The sequence below is a fragment of the Dendrobates tinctorius genome, unplaced genomic scaffold (assembly GCF_039654945.1).
Source record: "Dendrobates tinctorius isolate UK_male_01 unplaced genomic scaffold, ASM3965494v1 ptg000262l, whole genome shotgun sequence".
NCBI classification, from domain to species: Eukaryota; Metazoa; Chordata; class Amphibia; order Anura; family Dendrobatidae; genus Dendrobates; species Dendrobates tinctorius.
The window spans coordinates 1,264,369-1,288,844 of record NW_027361929.1 but is presented as its reverse complement, the minus strand read 5'-3'; positions in this window follow the sequence as shown (position 1 = coordinate 1,288,844).

Below are 24,476 nucleotides of genomic sequence, written 5' to 3'. Positions count from 1 at the left end.
CATCATCGTCGCCATGGCAACCAATTATGACATCACCGTTGCCATGGCAACGTATTAAGGCATCATTGTCGCCATGGCAACCAATTATGACATCATCGCCATGGCAACGTATTAAGGCATCATCGTCGCCATGGCAACCAATTATGACATCACCGTCGCCATGGCAACCAATTATGACATCATCGCCATGGCAACCAATTATGACATCACCGTCACCATGGCAACCAATTATGACATCACCGTCACCATGGCAACCAATTATGACATCATCGCCATGGCAACGTATTAAGGCATCATCGTCGCCATGGCAACCAATTATGACATCACCGTCGCCATGGCAACCAATTATGACATCACCGTCGCCATGGCAACCAATTATGACATCATCGCCATGGCAACGTATTAAGGCATAATCGTCGCCATGGCAACCAATTATGACATCACCGTCGCCATGGCAACCATTTATGACATCATCGCCATGGCAACGTATTAAGGCTTCATCGTCTCCATGGCAACCAATTATGACATCATCGTCGCCATAGCAACCAATTATGACATCACCGTCGCCATGGCATGACATCATCATCACCATGGCAACAAATTATGACATCACCGTCGCCATGGCAACGTATTAAGGCATCATCTTTGCCATGGCAACCAATTATGACATCATCGCCATGCAACGTATTAAGGAATCATCGTTGCCATGGAAACCAATTATGACATCACCGTCGCCATGGCAACCAATTATGACATCATCGCCATGTCAACGTATTAAGGCATCATCGTCGCCATGGCAACCAATTATGACATTATTGTCGCCATGGAAACCAATTATGACATCACCGTCGCCATGGCAACCAATTATGACATCACCATCGCCATGGCAACCAATTATGACATCATCGTCATGGCAACGTATTAAGGCATCATCGTCGCCATGGCAACCAATTATGACATCATCGCCATGGCAACGTATTAAGGCATCATCGTCGCCATGGCAACCAATTATGACATCACCGTCGCCATGGCAACCAATTATGACATCATCGCCATGTCAACGTATTAAGGCATCATCGTCGCCATGGCAACCAATTATGAAATCATTGTCGCCATGGCAACCAATTATGACATCACCGTCGCCATGGCAACCAATTATGACATCACCGTCGCCATGGCAACCAATTATGACATCATCACCATGGCAATGTATTTAGGCATCATCGTCGCCATGGCAACCAATTATGACATCACCGTCGCCATGGCAACCAATTATGACATCATCGCCATGGCAACGTATTAAGGCATCATCGTCGCCATGGCAACCAATTATGACATCACCGTTGCCATGGCAACGTATTAAGGCATCATTGTCGCCATGGCAACCAATTATGACATCATCGCCATGGCAACGTATTAAGGCATCATCGTCGCCATGGCAACCAATTATGACATCACCGTCGCCATGGCAACCAATTATGACATCATCGCCATGGCAACCAATTATGACATCACCGTCACCATGGCAACCAATTATGACATCACCGTCACCATGGCAACCAATTATGACATCATCGCCATGGCAACGTATTAAGGCATCATCGTCGCCATGGCAACCAATTATGACATCACCGTCGCCATGGCAACCAATTATGACATCACCGTCGCCATGGCAACCAATTATGACATCATCGCCATGGCAACGTATTAAGGCATAATCGTCGCCATGGCAACCAATTATGACATCACCGTCGCCATGGCAACCATTTATGACATCATCGCCATGGCAACGTATTAAGGCTTCATCGTCTCCATGGCAACCAATTATGACATCATCGTCGCCATAGCAACCAATTATGACATCACCGTCGCCATGGCAACCAATTATGACATCATCGCCATGGCAACGTATTAAGGCATCATCGTCGCCATGGCAACCAATTATGACATCACCGTCGCCATGGCAACCAATTATGACATCATCACCATGTCAACGTATTAAGGCATCATCGTCGCCATGGCAACCAATTATGAAATCATTGTCGCCATGGCAACCAATTATGACATCACCATCGCCATGGCAACCAATTATGACATCACTGTCGCCATGGCAACCAATTATGACATCATCGCCATGGCAACGTATTAAGGCATCATCGTCGCCATGGCAACCAACTATGACATCACCGTCGCCATGGCAACCAATTATGACATCATCGCCATGGCAACCAATTATGACATCACCGTCGCCATGGCAACCAATTATGGCATCACCGTCGCCATGGCAACCAATTATGACATCATCACCATGGCAATGTATTTAGGCATCATCGTCGCCATGGCAACCAATTATGACATCACCGTCGCCATGGCAACCAATTATGACATCATCGCCATGGCAACGTATTAAGGCATCATCGTCGCCATGGCAACCAATTATGACATCACCGTTGCCATGGCAACGTATTAAGGCATCATTGTCGCCATGGCAACCAATTATGACATCATCGCCATGGCAACGTATTAAGGCATCATCGTCGCCATGGCAACCAATTATGACATCACCGTCGCCATGGCAACCAATTATGACATCATCGCCATGGCAACCAATTATGACATCACCGTCACCATGGCAACCAATTATGACATCACCGTCACCATGGCAACCAATTATGACATCATCGCCATGGCAACGTATTAAGGCATCATCGTCGCCATGGCAACCAATTATGACATCACCGTCGCCATGGCAACCAATTATGACATCACCGTCGCCATGGCAACCAATTATGACATCATCGCCATGGCAACGTATTAAGGCATAATCGTCGCCATGGCAACCAATTATGACATCACCGTCGCCATGGCAACCATTTATGACATCATCGCCATGGCAACGTATTAAGGCTTCATCGTCTCCATGGCAACCAATTATGACATCATCGTCGCCATAGCAACCAATTATGACATCACCGTCGCCATGGCATGACATCATCATCACCATGGCAACAAATTATGACATCACCGTCGCCATGGCAACGTATTAAGGCATCATCTTTGCCATGGCAACCAATTATGACATCATCGCCATGCAACGTATTAAGGAATCATCGTTGCCATGGAAACCAATTATGACATCACCGTCGCCATGGCAACCAATTATGACATCATCGCCATGTCAACGTATTAAGGCATCATCGTCGCCATGGCAACCAATTATGACATTATTGTCGCCATGGAAACCAATTATGACATCACCGTCGCCATGGCAACCAATTATGACATCACCATCGCCATGGCAACCAATTATGACATCATCGTCATGGCAACGTATTAAGGCATCATCGTCGCCATGGCAACCAATTATGACATCATCGCCATGGCAACGTATTAAGGCATCATCGTCGCCATGGCAACCAATTATGACATCACCGTCGCCATGGCAACCAATTATGACATCATCGCCATGTCAACGTATTAAGGCATCATCGTCGCCATGGCAACCAATTATGAAATCATTGTCGCCATGGCAACCAATTATGACATCACCGTCGCCATGGCAACCAATTATGACATCACCGTCGCCATGGCAACCAATTATGACATCATCGCCATGGCAACGTATTAAGGCATCATCGTCGCCATGGCAACCAATTATGACATCACCGTCGCCATGGCAACCAATTATGACATCATTGCCATGGCAACCAATTATGACATCACCGTCGCCATGGCAACCAATTATGACATCATCGCCATGGCAATGTATTAAGGCATCATCGTCGCCATGGCAACCAATTATGACATCACCGTCGCCATGGCAACCAATTATGACATCATCGCCATGGCAACCAATTATGACATCACCGTCGCCATGGCAAAAAATTATGACATCACCGTCGCCATGGAAACCAATTATGACATCATCGCCATGTCAACGTATTAAGGCATCATCGTCGCCATGGCAACCAATTATGACATCACCGTTGCCATGGCAACCAATTATGACATCATCGCCATGGCAACGTATTAAGGCATCATCGTCGCCATGGCAACCAATTATGACATCACCGTCACCATGGCAACCAATTATGACATCACCGTCGCCATGACAACCAATTATGACATCATCGCCATGGCAACGTATTAAGGCATCATCGTCGCCATGGCAACCAATTATGACATCACTGTCGCCATGGCAACCAATTATGATATCATCGCCATGACAACGTATTAAGGCATCATCGTCGCCATGGCAACCAATTATGACATCACCGTCGCCATGGCAACCAAACATGACATCATCGCCATGTCAACCAATTATGACATTACCGTCGCCATGTTAACCAATTATGACATCACCGTCGCCATGGCAACCAATTATGACATCATCGCCATGGCAACGTATTAAGGCATCATCGTCGCCATGTCAACCAATTATGACATCACCGTTGCCATGGCAACGTATTAAGGCATCATCGTCGCCATGGCAACCAATTATGACATCATCGCCATGGCAACATATTAAGGCATCATCGTCGCCATGGCAACCAATTATGAAATCACCGTCGCCATGGCAACCAATTATGACATCATCGCCATGGCAACCAATTATGACATCACGTCGCCATGGCAACCAATTATGACATCACCATCGCCATGGCAACCAATTATGACATCATCGTCGCCATGGCAACCAATTATGACATCACCGTCACCATGGCAACCAATTATGATATCACCGTCGCCATGGCAACGTATTAAGGCATCATAGTCTCCATGGCAACCAATTATGACATCATCGTCGCCATAGCAACCAATTATGACATCACCGTCGCCATGGCAACCAATTATGACATCATCATCGACATGGCAACAAATTATGACATCACCGTCGCCATGGCAACGTATTAAGGCATCATCATCGCCATGGCAACCAATTATGACATCATCGCCATGGCAACGTATTAAGGCATCATCATCGCCATGGCAACCAATTATGACATCACCGTCACCATGGCAACCAATTATGACATCATCGCCATGTCAACGTATTAAGGCATCATCGTCGCCATGGCAACCAATTATGACATCATTGTCGCCATGGCAACCAATTATGACATCACAGTCGCCATGGCAACCAATTATGATATCACCGTCGCCATGGCAACGTATTAAGGCATCATCGTCGCCATGGCAACCAATTGTGACATCACCGTCGCTATGGCAACTAATTATGACATCACCGTCGCCATGGCAACCAATTATGACATCATCGCCATGGCAACGTATTAAGGCATGATCGTCGCTATGGCAACCAATTATGACATCATCGCCATGGCAACGTATTAAGGCATCATCGTCGCCATGGCAACCAATTATGACATCACCGTCACCATGGCAACCAATTATGACATCATCGCCATGGCAATGTATTAAGGCATCATCGTCGCCATGGCAACCAATTATGACATCACCGTCGCCATGGCAACAAATTATGACATCATCGTCATGGCAACCAATTATGACATCACCGTCGCCATGGCAACCAATTATGACATCACCGTCGCCATGGCAACCAATTATGACATCATCGCCATGGCAACGTATTAAGGCATCATCATCGCCATGGCAACCAATTATGACATCATTGTCGCCATGGCAACCAATTATGACATCACCGTCGCCATGGCAACCAATTATGACATCACCGTCGCCATGGCAACCAATTATGACATCATCACCATGGCAACGTATTAAGGCATAATCGTCGCCATGGCAACCAATTATGACATCACCGTCGCCATGGCAACCATTTATGACATCATCGCCATGGCAACGTATTAAGGCATCATCATCTCCATGGCAACCAATTATGACATCATCGTCGCCATAGCAACCAATTATGACATCACCGTCGCCATGGCAACCAATTATGACATCATCATCGCCATGGCAACAAATTATGACATCACCGTCGCCATGGCAACGTATTAAGGCATCATCTTTGCCATGGCAACCAATTATGACATCATCGCCATGCAACGTATTAAGGCATCATCGTCGCCATGGAAACCAATTATGACATCACCGTCGCCATGGCAACCAATTATGACATCATCGCCATGTCAACGTATTAAGGCATCATCGTCGCCATGGCAACCAATTATGACATCATTGTCGCCATGGCAACCAATTATGACATCACCGTCGCCATGGCAACCAATTATGACATCACCATCGCCATGGCAACCAATTATGACATCATCGCCATGGCAAATAATTATGACATCACCGTCGCCATGGCAACCAATGATATCACCGTCGCCATGGCAACGTATTAAGGCATCATAGTCTCCATGGCAACCAATTATGACATCATCGTCGCCATAGCAACCAATTATGACATCACCGTCGCCATGGCAACCAATTATGACATCATCATCATCATGGCAACAAATTATGACATAACCGTCGCCATGGCAACGTATTAAGGCATCATCATCGCCATGGCAACCAATTATGACATCATCGCCATGGCAACGTATTAAGGCATCATCGTCGCCATGGCAACCAATTATGACATCACTGTCGCCATGGCAACCAATTATGACATCATCACCTTGTCAACGTATTAAGGCATCATCGTCGCCATGGCAACCAATTATGACATCATTGTCGCCATGGCAACCAATTATGACATCACCGTCGCCATGGCAACCTATTATGACACCACCGTCGCCATGGCAACCAATTATGACATCATCGCCATGGCAACGTATTAAGGCATCATCGTCGCCATGGCAACCAATTATGACATCACCGTCGCCATGGCAACCAATTATGACATCATCACCATGTCAACGTATTAAGGCATCATCGTCGCCATGGCAACCAATTATGAAATCATTGTCGCCATGGCAACCAATTATGACATCACCATCGCCATGGCAACCAATTATGACATCACCGTCGCCATGGCAACCAATTATGACATCATCGCCATGGCAACGTATTAAGGCATCATCGTCGCCATGGCAACCAACTATGACATCACCGTCGCCATGGCAACCAATTATGACATCATCGCCATGGCAACCAATTATGACATCACCGTCGCCATGGCAACCAATTATGGCATCACCGTCGCCATGGCAACCAATTATGACATCATCACCATGGCAATGTATTTAGGCATCATCGTCGCCATGGCAACCAATTATGACATCACCGTTGCCATGGCAACCAATTATGACATCATCGCCATGGCAACGTATTAAGGCATCATCGTCGCCATGGCAACCAATTATGACATCACCGTCACCATGGCAACCAATTATGACATCACCGTCGCCATGACAACCAATTATGACATCATCGCCATGGCAACGTATTAAGGCATCATCGTCGCCATGGCAACCAATTATGACATCACTGTCGCCATGGCAACCAATTATGATATCATCGCCATGACAACGTATTAAGGCATCATCGTCGCCATGGCAACCAATTATGACATCACCGTCGCCATGGCAACCAAACATGACATCATCGCCATGTCAACCAATTATGACATTACCGTCGCCATGTTAACCAATTATGACATCACCGTCGCCATGGCAACCAATTATGACATCATCGCCATGGCAACGTATTAAGGCATCATCGTCGCCATGTCAACCAATTATGACATCACCGTTGCCATGGCAACGTATTAAGGCATCATCGTCGCCATGGCAACCAATTATGACATCATCGCCATGGCAACATATTAAGGCATCATCGTCGCCATGGCAACCAATTATGAAATCACCGTCGCCATGGCAACCAATTATGACATCATCGCCATGGCAACCAATTATGACATCACGTCGCCATGGCAACCAATTATGACATCACCATCGCCATGGCAACCAATTATGACATCATCGTCGCCATGGCAACCAATTATGACATCACCGTCACCATGGCAACCAATTATGATATCACCGTCGCCATGGCAACGTATTAAGGCATCATAGTCTCCATGGCAACCAATTATGACATCATCGTCGCCATAGCAACCAATTATGACATCACCGTCGCCATGGCAACCAATTATGACATCATCATCGACATGGCAACAAATTATGACATCACCGTCGCCATGGCAACGTATTAAGGCATCATCATCGCCATGGCAACCAATTATGACATCATCGCCATGGCAACGTATTAAGGCATCATCATCGCCATGGCAACCAATTATGACATCACCGTCACCATGGCAACCAATTATGACATCATCGCCATGTCAACGTATTAAGGCATCATCGTCGCCATGGCAACCAATTATGACATCATTGTCACCATGGCAACCAATTATGACATCACAGTCGCCATGGCAACCAATTATGATATCACCGTCGCCATGGCAACGTATTAAGGCATCATCGTCGCCATGGCAACCAATTGTGACATCACCGTCGCTATGGCAACTAATTATGACATCACCGTCGCCATGGCAACCAATTATGACATCATCGCCATGGCAACGTATTAAGGCATGATCGTCGCCATGGCAACCAATTATGACATCATCGCCATGGCAACGTATTAAGGCATCATCGTCGCCATGGCAACCAATTATGACATCACCGTCACCATGGCAACCAATTATGACATCATCGCCATGGCAATGTATTAAGGCATCATCGTCGCCATGGCAACCAATTATGACATCACCGTCGCCATGGCAACAAATTATGACATCATCGTCATGGCAACCAATTATGACATCACCGTCGCCATGGCAACCAATTATGACATCACCGTCGCCATGGCAACCAATTATGACATCATCGCCATGGCAACGTATTAAGGCATCATCATCGCCATGGCAACCAATTATGACATCATTGTCGCCATGGCAACCAATTATGACATCACCGTCGCCATGGCAACCAATTATGACATCACCGTCGCCATGGCAACCAATTATGACATCATCACCATGGCAACGTATTAAGGCATAATCGTCGCCATGGCAACCAATTATGACATCACCGTCGCCATGGCAACCATTTATGACATCATCGCCATGGCAACGTATTAAGGCATCATCATCTCCATGGCAACCAATTATGACATCATCGTCGCCATAGCAACCAATTATGACATCACCGTCGCCATGGCAACCAATTATGACATCATCATCGCCATGGCAACAAATTATGACATCACCGTCGCCATGGCAACGTATTAAGGCATCATCTTTGCCATGGCAACCAATTATGACATCATCGCCATGCAACGTATTAAGGCATCATCGTCGCCATGGAAACCAATTATGACATCACCGTCGCCATGGCAACCAATTATGACATCATCGCCATGTCAACGTATTAAGGCATCATCGTCGCCATGGCAACCAATTATGACATCATTGTCGCCATGGCAACCAATTATGACATCACCGTCGCCATGGCAACCAATTATGACATCACCATCGCCATGGCAACCAATTATGACATCATCGCCATGGCAAATAATTATGACATCACCGTCGCCATGGCAACCAATGATATCACCGTCGCCATGGCAACGTATTAAGGCATCATAGTCTCCATGGCAACCAATTATGACATCATCGTCGCCATAGCAACCAATTATGACATCACCGTCGCCATGGCAACCAATTATGACATCATCATCGTCATGGCAACAAATTATGACATAACCGTCGCCATGGCAACGTATTAAGGCATCATCATCGCCATGGCAACCAATTATGACATCATCGCCATGGCAACGTATTAAGGCATCATCGTCGCCATGGCAACCAATTATGACATCACTGTCGCCATGGCAACCAATTATGACATCATCACCTTGTCAACGTATTAAGGCATCATCGTCGCCATGGCAACCAATTATGACATCATTGTCGCCATGGCAACCAATTATGACATCACCGTCGCCATGGCAACCTATTATGACACCACCGTCGCCATGGCAACCAATTATGACATCATCGCCATGGCAACGTATTAAGGCATCATCGTCGCCATGGCAACCAATTATGACATCACCGTCGCCATGGCAACCAATTATGACATCATCACCATGTCAACGTATTAAGGCATCATCGTCGCCATGGCAACCAATTATGAAATCATTGTCGCCATGGCAACCAATTATGACATCACCATCGCCATGGCAACCAATTATGACATCACCGTCGCCATGGCAACCAATTATGACATCATCGCCATGGCAACGTATTAAGGCATCATCGTCGCCATGGCAACCAACTATGACATCACCGTCGCCATGGCAACCAATTATGACATCATCGCCATGGCAACCAATTATGACATCACCGTCGCCATGGCAACCAATTATGGCATCACCGTCGCCATGGCAACCAATTATGACATCATCACCATGGCAATGTATTTAGGCATCATCGTCGCCATGGCAACCAATTATGACATCACCGTCGCCATGGCAACCAATTATGACATCATCGCCATGGCAACGTATTAAGGCATCATCGTCGCCATGGCAACCAATTATGACATCACCGTCGCCATGGCAACCAATTATGACATCATCGCCATGGCAACGTATTAAGGCATCATCGTCGCCATGGCAACCAATTATGACATCACCGTCGCCATGGCAACGTATTAAGGCATCATCGTCGCCATGGCAACCAATTATGACATCACCGTCGCCATGGCAACCAATTATGACATCATCGCCATGGCAACCAATTATGACATCATCATCGTCATGGCAACCAATTATGACATCACCGTCGCCAATGCAACCAATTATGACATCACCGTCGCCATGGCAACCAATTATGACATCACCGTCGCCATGGCAACATATTAAGGCATCATCATCGCCATGGCAACGTATTAAGGCATCATCGTCGCCATGGCAACCAATTATTACATCACTGTCGCCATGGCAACCAATTATGACATCACCGTCGCCATGGCAACCTATTATGACATCATCGCCATGGCAACCTATTATGACATCATCGCCATGGCAACCAATTATGACCTCACCGTCGCCATGGCAACCTATTATGACATCATCATCGCCATGGCAACCAATTATGACTTCATCGCCATGGCAACATATTAAGGTATCATCGTCGCCATGGCAACCAATTATGACATAATCGCCATGGCAACCAATTATGACATCATCGCCATGGCAACCAATTATGACATCATCATCGTCATGGCAACCAATTATGACATCACCGTCGCCATGGCAACCAATTATGACATCACCGTCACCATGGCAACCAATTATGACATCACCGTCACCATGGCAAACGAATTATGACATCACCGTCGCCATGGCAACCATTTATGACATCATCGCCATGGCAACGTATTAAGGCATCATCGTCGCCATGGCAACCAATTATGACATCACCGTCGCCATGGCAACCAATTATGACATCATCATCGCCATGGCAACAAATTATGACATCACCGTCGCCATGGCAACATATTAAGGCATCATCGTCGCCATGGCAACCAATCATGACATCATTGTCGCCATGGCAAAGAATTATGACATCAACGTCGCCATGGCAACCAATTATTACATCACCGTCACCATGGCAACCAATTATGACATCATCGCCATGGCAACGTATTAAGGCATCATCGTCGCCATGGCAACCAATTATGACATCACCGTCGCCATGGCAACCAATTATGACATCATCGCCATGGCAACGTATTAAGGCATCATCGTCACCATGGCAACCAATTATGACATCACCGTCACCATGGCAACCAATTATGACATCACCGTCGCCATGGCAACCAATTATGACATCATCGCCATGGCAACATATTAAGGCATAATCGTCGCCATGGCAACCAATTATGACATCATTGTCGCCATGGCAACCAATTATGACATCACCGTCGCCATGGCAACCAATTATGACATCACCGTCGCCATGGCAACCAATTATGACATCATCGCCATGGCAACGTATTAAGGCATAATCGTCGCCATGGCAACCAATTATGACATCACCGTCGCCATGGCAACCATTTATGACATCATCGCCATGGCAACGTATTAAGGCATCATCGTCTCCATGGCAACCAATTATGACATCATCGTCGCCATAGCAACCAATTATGACATCACCGTCGCCATGGCATGACATCATCATCACCATGGCAACAAATTATGACATCACCGTCGCCATGGCAACGTATTAAGGCATCATCTTTGCCATGGCAACCAATTATGACATCATCGCCATGCAACGTATTAAGGCATCATCGTCGCCATGGAAACCAATTATGACATCACCGTTGCCATGGCAACCAATTATGACATCATCGCCATGTCAACGTATTAAGGCATCATCGTCGCCATGGCAACCAATTATGACATTATTGTCGCCATGGCAACCAATTATGACATCACCGTCGCCATGGCAACCAATTATGACATCACCATCGCCATGGCAACCAATTATGACATCATCATCATGGCAACGTATTAAGGCATCATCGTCGCCATGGCAACCAATTATGACATCACCATCGCCATGGCAACCAATTATGACATCACCGCCATGGCAACCAATTATGACATCACCGTAGCCATGGCAACCAATGATATCACCGTCGCCATGGCAACGTATTAAGGCATCATAGTCTCCATGGCAACCAATTATGACATCATCGTCGCCATAGCAACCAATTATGACATCACCGTCGCCATGGCAACCAATTATGACATCATCATCGACATGGCAACAAATTATGACATCACCGTCGCCATGGCAACGTATTAAGGCATCATCATCGCCATGGCAACCAATTATGACATCATCGCCATGGCAACGTATTAAGGCATCATCGTCGCCATGGCAACCAATTATGACATCACCGTCACCATGGCAACCAATTATGACATCATCGCCATGTCAACGTATTAAGGCATCATCGTCGCCATGGCAACCAATTATGACATCACTGTCGCCATGGCAACCAATTATGACATCACAGTCGCCATGGCAACCAATTATGACATCACCGTCGCCATGGCAACCAATTATGACATCATCGCCATGGCAACGTATTAAGGCATCATCGTCGCCATGGCAACCAATTATGACATCACCGTCGCCATGGCAACCAATTATGACATCATCGCCATGTCAACGTATTAAGGCATCATCGTCGCCATGGCAACCATTTATGAAATCATTGTCGCCATGGCAACCAATTATGACATCACCGTCGCCATGGCAACCAATTATGACATCACCGTCGCCATGGCAACCAATTATGACATCATCGCCATTGCAACGTATTAAGGCATCATCGTCGCCATGGCAACCAATTATGACATCACCGTCGCCATGGCAACCAATTATGACATCACCGTCGCCATGGCAACCAATTATGACATCATCGCCATGGCAACGTATTAAGGCATCATCGTCACCATGGCAACCAATTATGACATCATTGTCGCCATGGCAACCAATTATGACATCACCGTCACCATGGCAACCAATTATGACATCACCGTCGCCATGGCAACCAATTATGACATCATCGCCATGGCAACATATTAAGGCATAATCGTCGCCATGGCAACCAATTATGACATCATTGTCGCCATGGCAACCAATTATGACATCACCGTCGCCATGGCAACCAATTATGACATCACCGTCGCCATGGCAACCAATTATGACATCATCGCCATGGCAACGTATTAAGGCATAATCGTCGCCATGGCAACCAATTATGACATCACCGTCGCCATGGCAACCATTTATGACATCATCGCCATGGCAACGTATTAAGGCATCATCGTCTCCATGGCAACCAATTATGACATCATCGTCGCCATAGCAACCAATTATGACATCACCGTCGCCATGGCATGACATCATCATCACCATGGCAACAAATTATGACATCACCGTCGCCATGGCAACCAATTATGACATCACCGTCGCCATGGCAACCAATTATGACATCATCGCCATGGCAACGTATTAAGGCATAATCGTCGCCATGGCAACCAATTATGACATCACCGTCGCCATGGCAACCATTTATGACATCATCGCCATGGCAACGTATTAAGGCTTCATCGTCTCCATGGCAACCAATTATGACATCATCGTCGCCATAGCAACCAATTATGACATCACCGTCGCCATGGCAACCAATTATGACATCATCGCCATGGCAACGTATTAAGGCATCATCGTCGCCATGGCAACCAATTATGACATCACCGTCGCCATGGCAACCAATTATGACATCATCACCATGTCAACGTATTAAGGCATCATCGTCGCCATGGCAACCAATTATGAAATCATTGTCGCCATGGCAACCAATTATGACATCACCATCGCCATGGCAACCAATTATGACATCACCGTCGCCATGGCAACCAATTATGACATCATCGCCATGGCAACGTATTAAGGCATCATCGTCGCCATGGCAACCAACTATGACATCACCGTCGCCATGGCAACCAATTATGACATCATCGCCATGGCAACCAATTATGACATCACCGTCGCCATGGCAACCAATTATGGCATCACCGTCGCCATGGCAACCAATTATGACATCATCACCATGGCAATGTATTTAGGCATCATCGTCGCCATGGCAACCAATTATGACATCACCGTCGCCATGGCAACCAATTATGACATCATCGCCATGGCAACGTATTAAGGCATCATCGTCGCCATGGCAACCAATTATGACATCACCGTTGCCATGGCAACGTATTAAGGCATCATTGTCGCCATGGCAACCAATTATGACATCATCGCCATGGCAACGTATTAAGGCATCATCGTCGCCATGGCAACCAACTATGACATCACCGTCGCCATGGCAACCAATTATGACATCATCGCCATGGCAACCAATTATGACATCACCGTCGCCATGGCAACCAATTATGGCATCACCGTCGCCATGGCAACCAATTATGACATCATCACCATGGCAATGTATTTAGGCATCATCGTCGCCATGGCAACCAATTATGACATCACCGTCGCCATGGCAACCAATTATGACATCATCGCCATGGCAACGTATTAAGGCATCATCGTCGCCATGGCAACCAATTATGACATCACCGTTGCCATGGCAACGTATTAAGGCATCATTGTCGCCATGGCAACCAATTATGACATCATCGCCATGGCAACGTATTAAGGCATCATCGTCGCCATGGCAACCAATTATGACATCACCGTCGCCATGGCAACCAATTATGACATCATCGCCATGGCAACCAATTATGACATCACCGTCACCATGGCAACCAATTATGACATCACCGTCACCATGGCAACCAATTATGACATCATCGCCATGGCAACGTATTAAGGCATCATCGTCGCCATGGCAACCAATTATGACATCACCGTCGCCATGGCAACCAATTATGACATCACCGTCGCCATGGCAACCAATTATGACATCATCGCCATGGCAACGTATTAAGGCATAATCGTCGCCATGGCAACCAATTATGACATCACCGTCGCCATGGCAACCATTTATGACATCATCGCCATGGCAACGTATTAAGGCTTCATCGTCTCCATGGCAACCAATTATGACATCATCGTCGCCATAGCAACCAATTATGACATCACCGTCGCCATGGCAACCAATTATGACATCATCGCCATGGCAACGTATTAAGGCATCATCGTCGCCATGGCAACCAATTATGACATCACCGTCGCCATGGCAACCAATTATGACATCATCACCATGTCAACGTATTAAGGCATCATCGTCGCCATGGCAACCAATTATGAAATCATTGTCGCCATGGCAACCAATTATGACATCACCATCGCCATGGCAACCAATTATGACATCACCGTCGCCATGGCAACCAATTATGACATCATCGCCATGGCAACGTATTAAGGCATCATCGTCGCCATGGCAACCAACTATGACATCACCGTCGCCATGGCAACCAATTATGACATCATCGCCATGGCAACCAATTATGACATCACCGTCGCCATGGCAACCAATTATGGCATCACCGTCGCCATGGCAACCAATTATGACATCATCACCATGGCAATGTATTTAGGCATCATCGTCGCCATGGCAACCAATTATGACATCACCGTCGCCATGGCAACCAATTATGACATCATCGCCATGGCAACGTATTAAGGCATCATCGTCGCCATGGCAACCAATTATGACATCACCGTTGCCATGGCAACGTATTAAGGCATCATTGTCGCCATGGCAACCAATTATGACATCATCGCCATGGCAACGTATTAAGGCATCATCGTCGCCATGGCAACCAATTATGACATCACCGTCGCCATGGCAACCAATTATGACATCATCGCCATGGCAACCAATTATGACATCACCGTCACCATGGCAACCAATTATGACATCACCGTCACCATGGCAACCAATTATGACATCATCGCCATGGCAACCAATTATGACATCACCGTCGCCATGGCAACCAATTATGGCATCACCGTCGCCATGGCAACCAATTATGACATCATCACCATGGCAATGTATTTAGGCATCATCGTCGCCATGGCAACCAATTATGACATCACCGTCGCCATGGCAACCAATTATGACATCATCGCCATGGCAACGTATTAAGGCATCATCGTCGCCATGGCAACCAATTATGACATCACCGTTGCCATGGCAACGTATTAAGGCATCATTGTCGCCATGGCAACCAATTATGACATCATCGCCATGGCAACGTATTAAGGCATCATCGTCGCCATGGCAACCAATTATGACATCACCGTCGCCATGGCAACCAATTATGACATCATCGCCATGGCAACCAATTATGACATCACCGTCACCATGGCAACCAATTATGACATCACCGTCACCATGGCAACCAATTATGACATCATCGCCATGGCAACGTATTAAGGCATCATCGTCGCCATGGCAACCAATTATGACATCACCGTCGCCATGGCAACCAATTATGACATCACCGTCGCCATGGCAACCAATTATGACATCATCGCCATGGCAACGTATTAAGGCATAATCGTCGCCATGGCAACCAATTATGACATCACCGTCGCCATGGCAACCATTTATGACATCATCGCCATGGCAACGTATTAAGGCTTCATCGTCTCCATGGCAACCAATTATGACATCATCGTCGCCATAGCAACCAATTATGACATCACCGTCGCCATGGCAACCAATTATGACATCATCGCCATGGCAACGTATTAAGGCATCATCGTCGCCATGGCAACCAATTATGACATCACCGTCGCCATGGCAACCAATTATGACATCATCACCATGTCAACGTATTAAGGCATCATCGTCGCCATGGCAACCAATTATGAAATCATTGTCGCCATGGCAACCAATTATGACATCACCATCGCCATGGCAACCAATTATGACATCACCGTCGCCATGGCAACCAATTATGACATCATCGCCATGGCAACGTATTAAGGCATCATCGTCGCCATGGCAACCAACTATGACATCACCGTCGCCATGGCAACCAATTATGACATCATCGCCATGGCAACCAATTATGACATCACCGTCGCCATGGCAACCAATTATGGCATCACCGTCGCCATGGCAACCAATTATGACATCATCACCATGGCAATGTATTTAGGCATCATCGTCGCCATGGCAACCAATTATGACATCACCGTCGCCATGGCAACCAATTATGACATCATCGCCATGGCAACGTATTAAGGCATCATCGTCGCCATGGCAACCAATTATGACATCACCGTTGCCATGGCAACGTATTAAGGCATCATTGTCGCCATGGCAACCAATTATGACATCATCGCCATGGCAACGTATTAAGGCATCATCGTCGCCATGGCAACCAATTATGACATCACCGTCGCCATGGCAACCAATTATGACATCATCGCCATGGCAACCAATTATGACATCACCGTCACCATGGCAACCAATTATGACATCACCGTCATGGCAACAAATTATGACATAACCGTCGCCATGGCAACGTATTAAGGCATCATCATCGCCATGGCAACCAATTATGACATCATCGCCATGGCAACGTATTAAGGCATCATCGTCGCCATGGCAACCAATTATGACATCACTGTCGCCATGGCAACCAATTATGACATCATCACCTTGTCAACGTATTAAGGCATCATCGTCGCCATGGCAACCAATTATGACATCATTGTCGCCATGGCAACCAATTATGACATCACCGTCGCCATGGCAACCTATTATGACACCACCGTCGCCATGGCAACCAATTATGACATCATCGCCATGGCAACGTATTAAGGCATCATCGTCGCCATGGCAACCAATTATGACATCACCGTCGCCATGGCAACCAATTATGACATCATCACCATGTCAACGTATTAAGGCATCATCGTCGCCATGGCAACCAATTATGAAATCATTGTCGCCATGGCAACCAATTATGACATCACCATCGCCATGGCAACCAATTATGACATCACCGTCGCCATGGCAACCAATTATGACATCATCGCCATGGCAACGTATTAAGGCATCATCGTCGCCATGGCAACCAACTATGACATCACCGTCGCCATGGCAACCAATTATGACATCATCGCCATGGCAACCAATTATGACATCACCGTCGCCATGGCAACCAATTATGGCATCACCGTCGCCATGGCAACCAATTATGACATCATCACCATGGCAATGTATTTAGGCATCATCGTCGCCATGGCAACCAATTATGACATCACCGTCGCCATGGCAACCAATTATGACATCATCGCCATGGCAACGTATTAAGGCATCATCGTCGCCATGGCAACCAATTATGACATCACCGTCGCCATGGCAACCAATTATGACATCATCGCCATGGCAACGTATTAAGGCATCATCGTCGCCATGGCAACCAATTATGACATCACCGTCGCCATGGCAACGTATTAAGGCATCATCGTCGCCATGGCAACCAATTATGACATCACCGTCGCCATGGCAACCAATTATGACATCATCGCCATGGCAACCAATTATGACATCATCATCGTCATGGCAACCAATTATGACATCACCGTCGCCAATGCAACCAATTATGACATCACCGTCGCCATGGCAACCAATTATGACATCACCGTCGCCATGGCAACATATTAAGGCATCATCATCGCCATGGCAACGTATTAAGGCATCATCGTCGCCATGGCAACCAATTATTACATCACTGTCGCCATGGCAACCAATTATGACATCACCGTCGCCATGGCAACCTATTATGACATCATCGCCATGGCAACCTATTATGACATCATCGCCATGGCAACCAATTATGACCTCACCGTCGCCATGGCAACCTATTATGACATCATCATCGCCATGGCAACCAATTATGACTTCATCGCCATGGCAACATATTAAGGTATCATCGTCGCCATGGCAACCAATTATGACATAATCGCCATGGCAACCAATTATGACATCATCGCCATGGCAACCAATTATGACATCATCATCGTCATGGCAACCAATTATGACATCACCGTCGCCATGGCAACCAATTATGACATCACCGTCACCATGGCAACCAATTATGACATCACCGTCACCATGGCAAACGAATTATGACATCACCGTCGCCATGGCAACCATTTATGACATCATCGCCATGGCAACGTATTAAGGCATCATCGTCGCCATGGCAACCAATTATGACATCACCGTCGCCATGGCAACCAATTATGACATCATCATCGCCATGGCAACAAATTATGACATCACCGTCGCCATGGCAACATATTAAGGCATCATCGTCGCCATGGCAACCAATCATGACATCATTGTCGCCATGGCAAAGAATTATGACATCAACGTCGCCATGGCAACCAATTATTACATCACCGTCACCATGGCAACCAATTATGACATCATCGCCATGGCAACGTATTAAGGCATCATCGTCGCCATGGCAACCAATTATGACATCACCGTCGCCATGGCAACCAATTATGACATCATCGCCATGGCAACGTATTAAGGCATCATCGTCACCATGGCAACCAATTATGACATCACCGTCACCATGGCAACCAATTATGACATCACCGTCGCCATGGCAACCAATTATGACATCATCGCCATGGCAACATATTAAGGCATAATCGTCGCCATGGCAACCAATTATGACATCATTGTCGCCATGGCAACCAATTATGACATCACCGTCGCCATGGCAACCAATTATGACATCACCGTCGCCATGGCAACCAATTATGACATCATCGCCATGGCAACGTATTAAGGCATAATCGTCGCCATGGCAACCAATTATGACATCACCGTCGCCATGGCAACCATTTATGACATCATCGCCATGGCAACGTATTAAGGCATCATCGTCTCCATGGCAACCAATTATGACATCATCGTCGCCATAGCAACCAATTATGACATCACCGTCGCCATGGCATGACATCATCATCACCATGGCAACAAATTATGACATCACCGTCGCCATGGCAACGTATTAAGGCATCATCTTTGCCATGGCAACCAATTATGACATCATCGCCATGCAACGTATTAAGGCATCATCGTCGCCATGGAAACCAATTATGACATCACCGTTGCCATGGCAACCAATTATGACATCATCGCCATGTCAACGTATTAAGGCATCATCGTCGCCATGGCAACCAATTATGACATTATTGTCGCCATGGCAACCAATTATGACATCACCGTCGCCATGGCAACCAATTATGACATCACCATCGCCATGGCAACCAATTATGACATCATCATCATGGCAACGTATTAAGGCATCATCGTCGCCATGGCAACCAATTATGACATCACCATCGCCATGGCAACCAATTATGACATCACCGCCATGGCAACCAATTATGACATCACCGTAGCCATGGCAACCAATGATATCACCGTCGCCATGGCAACGTATTAAGGCATCATAGTCTCCATGGCAACCAATTATGACATCATCGTCGCCATAGCAACCAATTATGACATCACCGTCGCCATGGCAACCAATTATGACATCATCATCGACATGGCAACAAATTATGACATCACCGTCGCCATGGCAACGTATTAAGGCATCATCATCGCCATGGCAACCAATTATGACATCATCGCCATGGCAACGTATTAAGGCATCATCGTCGCCATGGCAACCAATTATGACATCACCGTCACCATGGCAACCAATTATGACATCATCGCCATGTCAACGTATTAAGGCATCATCGTCGCCATGGCAACCAATTATGACATCACTGTCGCCATGGCAACCAATTATGACATCACAGTCGCCATGGCAACCAATTATGACATCACCGTCGCCATGGCAACCAATTATGACATCATCGCCATGGCAACGTATTAAGGCATCATCGTCGCCATGGCAACCAATTATGACATCACCGTCGCCATGGCAACCAATTATGACATCATCGCCATGTCAACGTATTAAGGCATCATCGTCGCCATGGCAACCATTTATGAAATCATTGTCGCCATGGCAACCAATTATGACATCACCGTCGCCATGGCAACCAATTATGACATCACCGTCGCCATGGCAACCAATTATGACATCATCGCCATTGCAACGTATTAAGGCATCATCGTCGCCATGGCAACCAATTATGACATCACCGTCGCCATGGCAACCAATTATGACATCACCGTCGCCATGGCAACCAATTATGACATCATCGCCATGGCAACGTATTAAGGCATCATCGTCACCATGGCAACCAATTATGACATCATTGTCGCCATGGCAACCAATTATGACATCACCGTCACCATGGCAACCAATTATGACATCACCGTCGCCATGGCAACCAATTATGACATCATCGCCATGGCAACATATTAAGGCATAATCGTCGCCATGGCAACCAATTATGACATCATTGTCGCCATGGCAACCAATTATGACATCACCGTCGCCATGGCAACCAATTATGACATCACCGTCGCCATGGCAACCAATTATGACATCATCGCCATGGCAACGTATTAAGGCATAATCGTCGCCATGGCAACCAATTATGACATCACCGTCGCCATGGCAACCATTTATGACATCATCGCCATGGCAACGTATTAAGGCATCATCGTCTCCATGGCAACCAATTATGACATCATCGTCGCCATAGCAACCAATTATGACATCACCGTCGCCATGGCATGACATCATCATCACCATGGCAACAAATTATGACATCACCGTCGCCATGGCAACCAATTATGACATCACCGTCGCCATGGCAACCAATTATGACATCATCGCCATGGCAACGTATTAAGGCATAATCGTCGCCATGGCAACCAATTATGACATCACCGTCGCCATGGCAACCATTTATGACATCATCGCCATGGCAACGTATTAAGGCTTCATCGTCTCCATGGCAACCAATTATGACATCATCGTCGCCATAGCAACCAATTATGACATCACCGTCGCCATGGCAACCAATTATGACATCATCGCCATGGCAACGTATTAAGGCATCATCGTCGCCATGGCAACCAATTATGACATCACCGTCGCCATGGCAACCAATTATGACATCATCACCATGTCAACGTATTAAGGCATCATCGTCGCCATGGCAACCAATTATGAAATCATTGTCGCCATGGCAACCAATTATGACATCACCATCGCCATGGCAACCAATTATGACATCACCGTCGCCATGGCAACCAATTATGACATCATCGCCATGGCAACGTATTAAGGCATCATCGTCGCCATGGCAACCAACTATGACATCACCGTCGCCATGGCAACCAATTATGACATCATCGCCATGGCAACCAATTATGACATCACCGTCGCCATGGCAACCAATTATGGCATCACCGTCGCCATGGCAACCAATTATGACATCATCACCATGGCAATGTATTTAGGCATCATCGTCGCCATGGCAACCAATTATGACATCACCGTCGCCATGGCAACCAATTATGACATCATCGCCATGGCAACGTATTAAGGCATCATCGTCGCCATGGCAACCAATTATGACATCACCGTTGCCATGGCAACGTATTAAGGCATCATTGTCGCCATGGCAACCAATTATGACATCATCGCCATGGCAACGTATTAAGGCATCATCGTCGCCATGGCAACCAACTATGACATCACCGTCGCCATGGCAACCAATTATGACATCATCGCCATGGCAACCAATTATGACATCACCGTCGCCATGGCAACCAATTATGGCATCACCGTCGCCATGGCAACCAATTATGACATCATCACCATGGCAATGTATTTAGGCATCATCGTCGCCATGGCAACCAATTATGACATCACCGTCGCCATGGCAACCAATTATGACATCATCGCCATGGCAACGTATTAAGGCATCATCGTCGCCATGGCAACCAATTATGACATCACCGTTGCCATGGCAACGTATTAAGGCATCATTGTCGCCATGGCAACCAATTATGACATCATCGCCATGGCAACGTATTAAGGCATCATCGTCGCCATGGCAACCAATTATGACATCACCGTCGCCATGGCAACCAATTATGACATCATCGCCATGGCAACCAATTATGACATCACCGTCACCATGGCAACCAATTATGACATCACCGTCACCATGGCAACCAATTATGACATCATCGCCATGGCAACGTATTAAGGCATCATCGTCGCCATGGCAACCAATTATGACATCACCGTCGCCATGGCAACCAATTATGACATCACCGTCGCCATGGCAACCAATTATGACATCATCGCCATGGCAACGTATTAAGGCATAATCGTCGCCATGGCAACCAATTATGACATCACCGTCGCCATGGCAACCATTTATGACATCATCGCCATGGCAACGTATTAAGGCTTCATCGTCTCCATGGCAACCAATTATGACATCATCGTCGCCATAGCAACCAATTATGACATCACCGTCGCCATGGCAACCAATTATGACATCATCGCCATGGCAACGTATTAAGGCATCATCGTCGCCATGGCAACCAATTATGACATCACCGTCGCCATGGCAACCAATTATGACATCATCACCATGTCAACGTATTAAGGCATCATCGTCGCCATGGCAACCAATTATGAAATCATTGTCGCCATGGCAACCAATTATGACATCACCATCGCCATGGCAACCAATTATGACATCACCGTCGCCATGGCAACCAATTATGACATCATCGCCATGGCAACGTATTAAGGCATCATCGTCGCCATGGCAACCAACTATGACATCACCGTCGCCATGGCAACCAATTATGACATCATCGCCATGGCAACCAATTATGACATCACCGTCGCCATGGCAACCAATTATGGCATCACCGTCGCCA